Below are 7,089 nucleotides of genomic sequence, written 5' to 3'. Positions count from 1 at the left end.
CTGGGCGAACGCTGGGTGTGTTTGTGACGTTAAACCAGGAACGCCAAGCACTGAACTGATCGCACTGGCAGAGTAAGTCTCGAGCTACTCAGAAACTGCACAGAGAAGTCTTTCCGCAATACTGCAAATCTTTCTTTCGCAATTTTGATAAGCTAAGATTCACTCCCAGTAGGCGGCGGCTTAGCGTGTGCAATGCTGCTAAAAGCAGCTTGCGAGCGAACAACTCAGAATGAGGGCCTTTGTCACATTATATTGTGTAAGGAGCCACAGACAAGTTTTGTGAATGCACAGCATTTAGAGCTAGGCGAGATGCAATGATTGTCGGGTTTTTAACCCAAGCATAATATTTTTAATTTACATTTTTTGCTCACCCCCCAAAAAAAACACCCACACAAAATAATAAACACACAATACCCACACAAAGAATAATTTAATAAAGTACTTTTAATTTTTCGTAACTTACATTTTTAACAAAAAAACAAAAAAACAAACATGGCATAGCAAGAAACACCGGCCAGTGCAGAAATTAGGAAGACAGAAGACAGTAGTCAGGCCCCTCCATCTACTGGGCAGCAAACACAAAGAGAGCCTGGTGTCATGACCCTGCCTGGGGATCATGTGGGTCAAACTGAGGAAGACAAAAGGGGGGGGGGGGTGTTGTAGGTGCACTGTCTCTAGCATTACTGATATCATACAGCTTAGCATATAATAAATAGTGGAGTTTAGTTATGAATTGATCAATGCATTAAGCTGCAGCCCCGCGGCAAGGGACTCCACTCTGCTGCAGTACCTAACACTATAGGGGTTCAAACCTAGGGCACGGGACCCCCCAAAAAACCACAGCCAAGCAACCCCAGGGCATCACAGGGAATAATTATGTGTAGTGAGAAGGATTAAGGGATAGGTGAGAAAAAAGGGGTGTTATGGGGTGAATTAATATAAGTGAAAAAAATGTGTAACATGTATAATAAACAAACGGTGAAAGTGCCAAATTAAATGTAATGCTGCGATGCCCTGTTGTCGCCCAGCCACGGCAGTCCAGGAGGCCCCTCACCCCAGGAGCCACCCCATTGCTGACCTATTGTTCAGAATAATTGGACTTACCTAGAATTGTGCCATATTCACAAGTGCAGTCATGCTGGGTACCCTAGTTAAAATAAATGAGTGTCAGGTGCGGGAGGGTGCAAGTCTAAGAATGAAGGTGTCTCACTCCTTCAGGTGTGTCTATACAAAACACTTTTAGTTTGCTAGGGCGGGGCCTTAGACTGCACACCTATAGCTGCCAGTAATGTGAGGTGCTACCTACTGAGACTTGCCATAGGTTTGAACCCCTATAGTGTTAGGTACTGCAGCAGAGTGGAGTCCCTTGCCGCGGGGCTGCAGCTTCATGCATTGATCAATACATAACTAAACTCCACTATTTATTATATGCTAAGCTGTATGATATCAGTAATGCTAGAGACAGTGCACCTACAACACCCCCCCCCCCCTTTTGTCTTCCTCAGTTTGACCCACATGATCCCCAGGCAGGGTCATGACACCAGGCTCTCTTTGGGGTATATTTACTAAGCTCCCGATTTTGACTGTGATGGCGTTTTTTGTTCTAAGTGGCATCTCGGTCATTTACTAAACAGTAATCACGGCAGTGATGAGGCCATTCGTATTTTTTTTCTTGTCCAAGTGAAAAATTACGAATGAATACACCATCGGTCAAATTACGCCTGTTTAGATGTGAATCTCGGTCATTTACTAACCATTCGTAATTGTATTTGCTGCCGCGAAAATGGTTTCGCGGCCGCGAAAAATTACGATTCGCATTTTTTTCCTAAAAAAAAACGCGCCAGCCTTTGAAAACCGCGTTTACATGTGAACTGAATTATCCATTACTCACACCTGTTTTTTTGGCCCTATAAAAGTGATTCAGGCACATTCTGAACTTCTCTCACTCTGAAATGGCGGCTGTGGTGTGTGGCAATGGATTTTTGTTGGCTGTGGGATACGTTAGACTGCTCCATGAAAATTCCAGGAATCAGGACCAGGTAAGTGAACATGGCCAACAGGTTGTCCAGGTACCGCGGAGGCTGCGCCAGCCTCGTTTTTTTAGAGGTCGTTTAAACCTAAATGCATTGTCCGATGATAGGGTCATACAGATGTTCCGCCTAAATAGAAACAACATTTTTCACCTGTATGACCTTGTCAAACTGGGCATAGACCCTGAGACAGCACGCTCTCGCTCTGTCTCAGGCCTACACAAACTCCTGGCTGTGTTACACTTTATGGCTACTGGGAGCTTCCAGGCTGTGGCAGGCGACGTCATTGGGATCTCACAGCCCACCTTTTCCAGATATTTGATGCAGGTGAGTCTAAAAATACATATGCGGTTATGGCTAAGTGTTGCTTGTGTAAGTTGAAACACCACAGTATTGTAGAGAATACCTAACATGACACTCACCTTAGCTTATTTAATGTCCACTCAGGTTTTGGATGTGTTGGAGCCACACATTAAAGCCTCAATCTGCTTCCCTACTGAGGAGTCGGAGTGGAGTGCTGTCAGGGTAGCTTTCTATGAGCTTGCTGGCATGCCCAATGTGCTGGGGGCCATAGATTGCACACACGTTCAGCTGAGATCACCTAAGGGCCGCCAGTATATATATACTAATAGGCATATGGATCAATCAACTAATGTCCAGGTGGTCTGTGATGCAAACTTAAAAATTATGAGTGTTGTTGCAGGTTACCCTGGTGCCTGCCATGACTCCTTCATCCTCAGTCAGTCATCGCTCTTCGATAAATTTGAGGAGGGACAAATGCCTGATGGCTGGCTGTTGGGTATGTTGAAAATGTTATGTGTGTATGTCTTTTAACCACAGCCTAGATTTTGGAGGAGGTGAGAGAATAATCTAACATATGTCCTAATGTTGACTATATATGTTTTTCAGGTGATGGGGGTTACGGCTGCTACTCTTGGCTCCTTACTCCATTGTCCCTACCTGATTCTCCTGCTGAACACAGTTATAATCATGCACATAAGGCTACGCGGAATGTGATAGAAAGATGTTTTGGGGTGCTGAAGTCACGTTTTCGGTGTCTTGATAAATCTGGTGGCCTTTTGTTGTATAGTCCCTCAAAGGTGACTCGAATTGTGTTCTGCTGCTGTTTTCTCCATAATCTGTGTTTAAGTCAACATCTGGCACATGGTGAGGGAGAAAGCAGTCAGCAAGCAGAGGAGTTAGATCCATCTGGTGACAGTGTGAGTACAAATGTAGGGAGGCAGGTACGTCAAGAAGTGATCCTGCGATATTTTACAGGTAAGTTTTATTATGCTGTAATTATCCTTCACTAAACACTTTGCTCTACTTTCTATTGTGTGTTCTGTTACTTACTGTTTGTTGTTTATAGTGGTGTGTCCATTGTGCTTAGTTGATGCTAACAAAACATTTACAGTCATTACCCTTGAAAAACATACATACATACATACATACAGACCAGCTTCATAAATTTTGGAGACGGACACAGGAATGTGTTTTTTTAACAAATTCTTTTATTTATTTGCACAAAAAGTTTTATGTTATTTTTTTCTTTTGTGTGTGCTGGGTGCTGGCTCACTGGCACGTGCTCTTGATGAACGCCGGACAGGGGAGGTTACTGGCGTTTGAACAGGGGTCGTGGTTCCCGAGCTGGAGGTAACTTGCTGAGCACCCATCATAGCAATATTGCTGCTCAGATTATTTAAACTGGCAATCAGCTGAGTGTTTGTAGCAGTGTGGCTGGCTACAATCCTGGATAAGGACTCATTCACCACTTGATTGTGTTGAATTATCTGAACTAGTGCCTGCTGATGTCGCTGTTGTTCATCTATAATGCGGGATAAATTAGCATTCATTTGGCTGTTTTCTGCCCTAATTTGCTCCATAGAGGTAGCCATTCTCCCTACTTGTACTATTAGTCTGCCCAAGTTGCGACTAATACGCGGTAGATGATGGGGCAGACTGGCAAGGTGTTGTGTATGTTGGGTCAGGGTGGCATTGCTTTGGGCCTGTTGGCTTGTCCAACTTGCCCAAAAATCGTCCGGAATTTGGCTTGGGGGCGGAGCTTGTGCCAGTTGTGGACTGCTGGATGGTTGGGGTATATCCTGCAACTGGATTGGCATGCTTGGATCCACAGCTGTTAATTGCAGTGTGAAGGATGGCTGTTGTTCTGGTCCCTGCTGGTCCTCGGCGGACATCAAGTTGTGCTCTGTATGGGGTAGGCAACATGCAATGTTGTAATTTTTCGAATTTGTCAAGGCTAATGCAACACATTATTACATTCCTAAAACTACATTTTTGCATTAGTAGCTCTTGTTTTTTGCAACTTAAAAAATTGTTAACATTTTTTGATTAAAAAAACAACACAGGCGCAAACATTGGCAAATTAGCATATTCCTCACCTAACTAACTTCCCTCCACAACATTACACTGTTAGATTCCCTCCCCTCACCACGATATAGACTACTTACCTGTATAGTCCAGAGGAGCTGAGCAAGTAAGCCATCTACATACTGGACAGGGGCGATGTGTGAACACTGTAATAGGTTTATTTTTTTGTCCCAAAATTTATTTGTCTTCATATTTTTGAAAAATGTGAACGTGTGTGTGCTTAATGTATACTCAAATCTGTTCTTTTCATACAAATAGGTTGTCTAGACCATCCACTAAGACCTTATCTATTTTTAATAAAGCACCTTGAGCAATTGAAGACGTTACATCACATTGCTTGTTGAGGAAAACATGTAAACTCCAAACCAACTAACAACATCTTAAGTGTACTGTGTATATTATTGCTTATGTGTTTAATTTATGTTTTTACTCACCAGATAACTGAGGTGATCTGGGCTCATCACTCTGCGAACTCGCCAATAGTGCCAGTGGTGGCTGGGGTGACACTGCCGATAGTCTTCGCCTGGGTGGGGATGATGGAGGTGCAGAATCAGAGCCAAGACGCCGTGTCTTAGTTGGCCTCCTGGGTAAGTGTCCCAAGCCCTGTGATGGGCGCCTTACAGGAGGTCGGCTTCCAGAAGCAGAACCTAGGTGCAAAATTTAGCATTATTATTTTGTACTTCTATGTGTTTTCAGAATATGTGACTACAGTGAAGACTTACCTGCAATACCACCATCATCCTGACTGGTCTGAGGCCTGTCTGGGCGGCTGGTCTGTGTGACTGTGGAAAAAGTGACCCCAACATTATTACCATGTTTTTTGTCAAATGAACCAGTGAAAACCATTAATGTACTGTAAGCATCTATTTGGTTTGGTTTCCATAAAAAAAATAAGCTTAAGAGCTTCTATATTCATGATTTTTAGTTGAATATCAAAATGTACTTGATGTGGCACACAATAAAGTTTATACCTAAAAGATTTTGGACTCAGATATTGCAGAGATTCAGTACTTGGCAATTTTAAAATAATTTAATGTTTTAAAAATTGCCCCGCTTTTAAGTTTTTACTTAAAACAAATACATTTTGAGGATTTAAAACAAACACACATGTTCAAGCATTATCGCAAAAAATTGCACCAAAAAAAAAAAAAAAACATTTAAAAAAAATGCACATGTTTTTGTTATAAAAAAAAAAAAAACCAAGGAGCAAAAAAACACATTCAAAAAACAAACACACCTTAAGGGAGCATAGGCATGCAATCTGTTTTTTGCCAAAAAAAACATCCTTAAAACTTTAAAAATTACATTAAAGAAATTGAACACACATTTTAAGAACAATAATACAAAACAAACTTACCATCCTGCGTGGGTCGGTCCGAATCCCGGACATGAGTAGCAGACACCACCTCGCCAGGAATCAATGCCCGCACAGGCTCCTCCCAGTCCCGATAGCTTACACGTAAAGGTGGCCCACCTCCGGTTCTACGTGCAGATTTGGACTCTTTGGCCATCTTGGCCTTGACACGCCGCTTAATATCGTAAAATCGCTTGCGGCACGTGTCCTCTGTCCGCTTCACCACACCCTCACTATTTACAGCAAGTATAACTTGCCCCCACAGGGCAGACTTCCTGCGGGAGGACACCCTGGCAGCATCCTGACCAAACAATTGGCGATGGTGCTTCATCAGCTCACGTACCAACGCCATGTTTTCAGCATAGCTGAACTTTATATTCCTGCCAGTCTTGGTAGTGGTGCGTGGCTGCGGAGCCACAACACCATCACTATCACTGGAAAATCCAGCAACAGGCACCCCCTCCTCCTCCTCCTCACTAACCTCCTCCCTCTCACTACCCCCCTCCACCTCACTACCAGCCTCCACCTCACTACCAGCCTCCACCTCACTACCAGCCTCCACCTCACTAACCTCCGCCACCACACTGACCTCTGAGTCGGACATGACAAACAACATAAAACACTGAAAAATGAAAACACAAAACACACTCCTCCACTACTCCTACTACACACCACACAGCCAACACACGCTCACTCACTCACAAACAATGACAAAAGACTGAAATAATAAAACAAGGACAAAAAAGTTTACAAACTGGGAAAAAACAATACTACAAAGTTCACAAGACTCCTAACACACACAGTACAGCACTCAACAATCACCAAACTCCTCTCCAAATCCACCAAAAACTCCACCAAACTCACCAACTCCAAATACACCTTCCTCTCTCCTCTCCACTAGCTAAACCCACGAGGTGCGGAGTGTTTGGGGCGTTTTTATAGTAACATGCACAGACACTCCTCCTTTACGAATACAACCAATCACGGCCGCGTGACGTAAACGAAACTTAGAAGTCAAAACGCGGCAGCAAATTCCAAATCACTGCCGTAACAGACTTGTGACGCAGTCGTAAAAAAAAACCCCCAACGCGGCCGCGAAATAGCAAACGCGGCCGCAATCAACAGCAGAAAAGCACGAATGACATCGACATCGGAAGATTGAAAAAATACGAATACGAACGCTTAGTAAATGAGTCGTAATCAATTCAAAAAGTTGCAAGTTTACACTGTCGATGTCAGTCGCGATTGAACTTGAACATGATTCTGAAATATACGAATCTTAGTAAATAAACCCCTTTGTGTTTGCTGCCCAGTAGA

At 43.3% G+C, this 7,089-nt stretch overlaps 1 long non-coding RNA gene across 1 annotated transcript; it reads right to left on the bottom strand.

Moving 5' to 3' along the window:
- Nucleotides 1-3,974: 3,974 nt before the first annotated feature.
- Nucleotides 3,975-5,221, bottom strand: LOC134911057 (uncharacterized). Its single transcript, XR_010176295.1, has 3 exons — nucleotides 5,141-5,221; nucleotides 4,853-5,065; nucleotides 3,975-4,236 (listed from the first exon to the last, which is right to left on the bottom strand). It is a non-coding gene; the product is annotated as an uncharacterized LOC134911057 (long non-coding RNA).
- Between the last annotated feature and the right edge of the window lie 1,868 nt (nucleotides 5,222-7,089).

Source organism: Pseudophryne corroboree, chromosome 4 (genome assembly GCF_028390025.1).
Source record: "Pseudophryne corroboree isolate aPseCor3 chromosome 4, aPseCor3.hap2, whole genome shotgun sequence".
NCBI lineage: Eukaryota > Metazoa > Chordata > Amphibia > Anura > Myobatrachidae > Pseudophryne > Pseudophryne corroboree.
The sequence above is the reverse complement of the archived record's forward strand: the minus strand, read 5'-3'. Positions and strand labels throughout refer to the sequence as shown.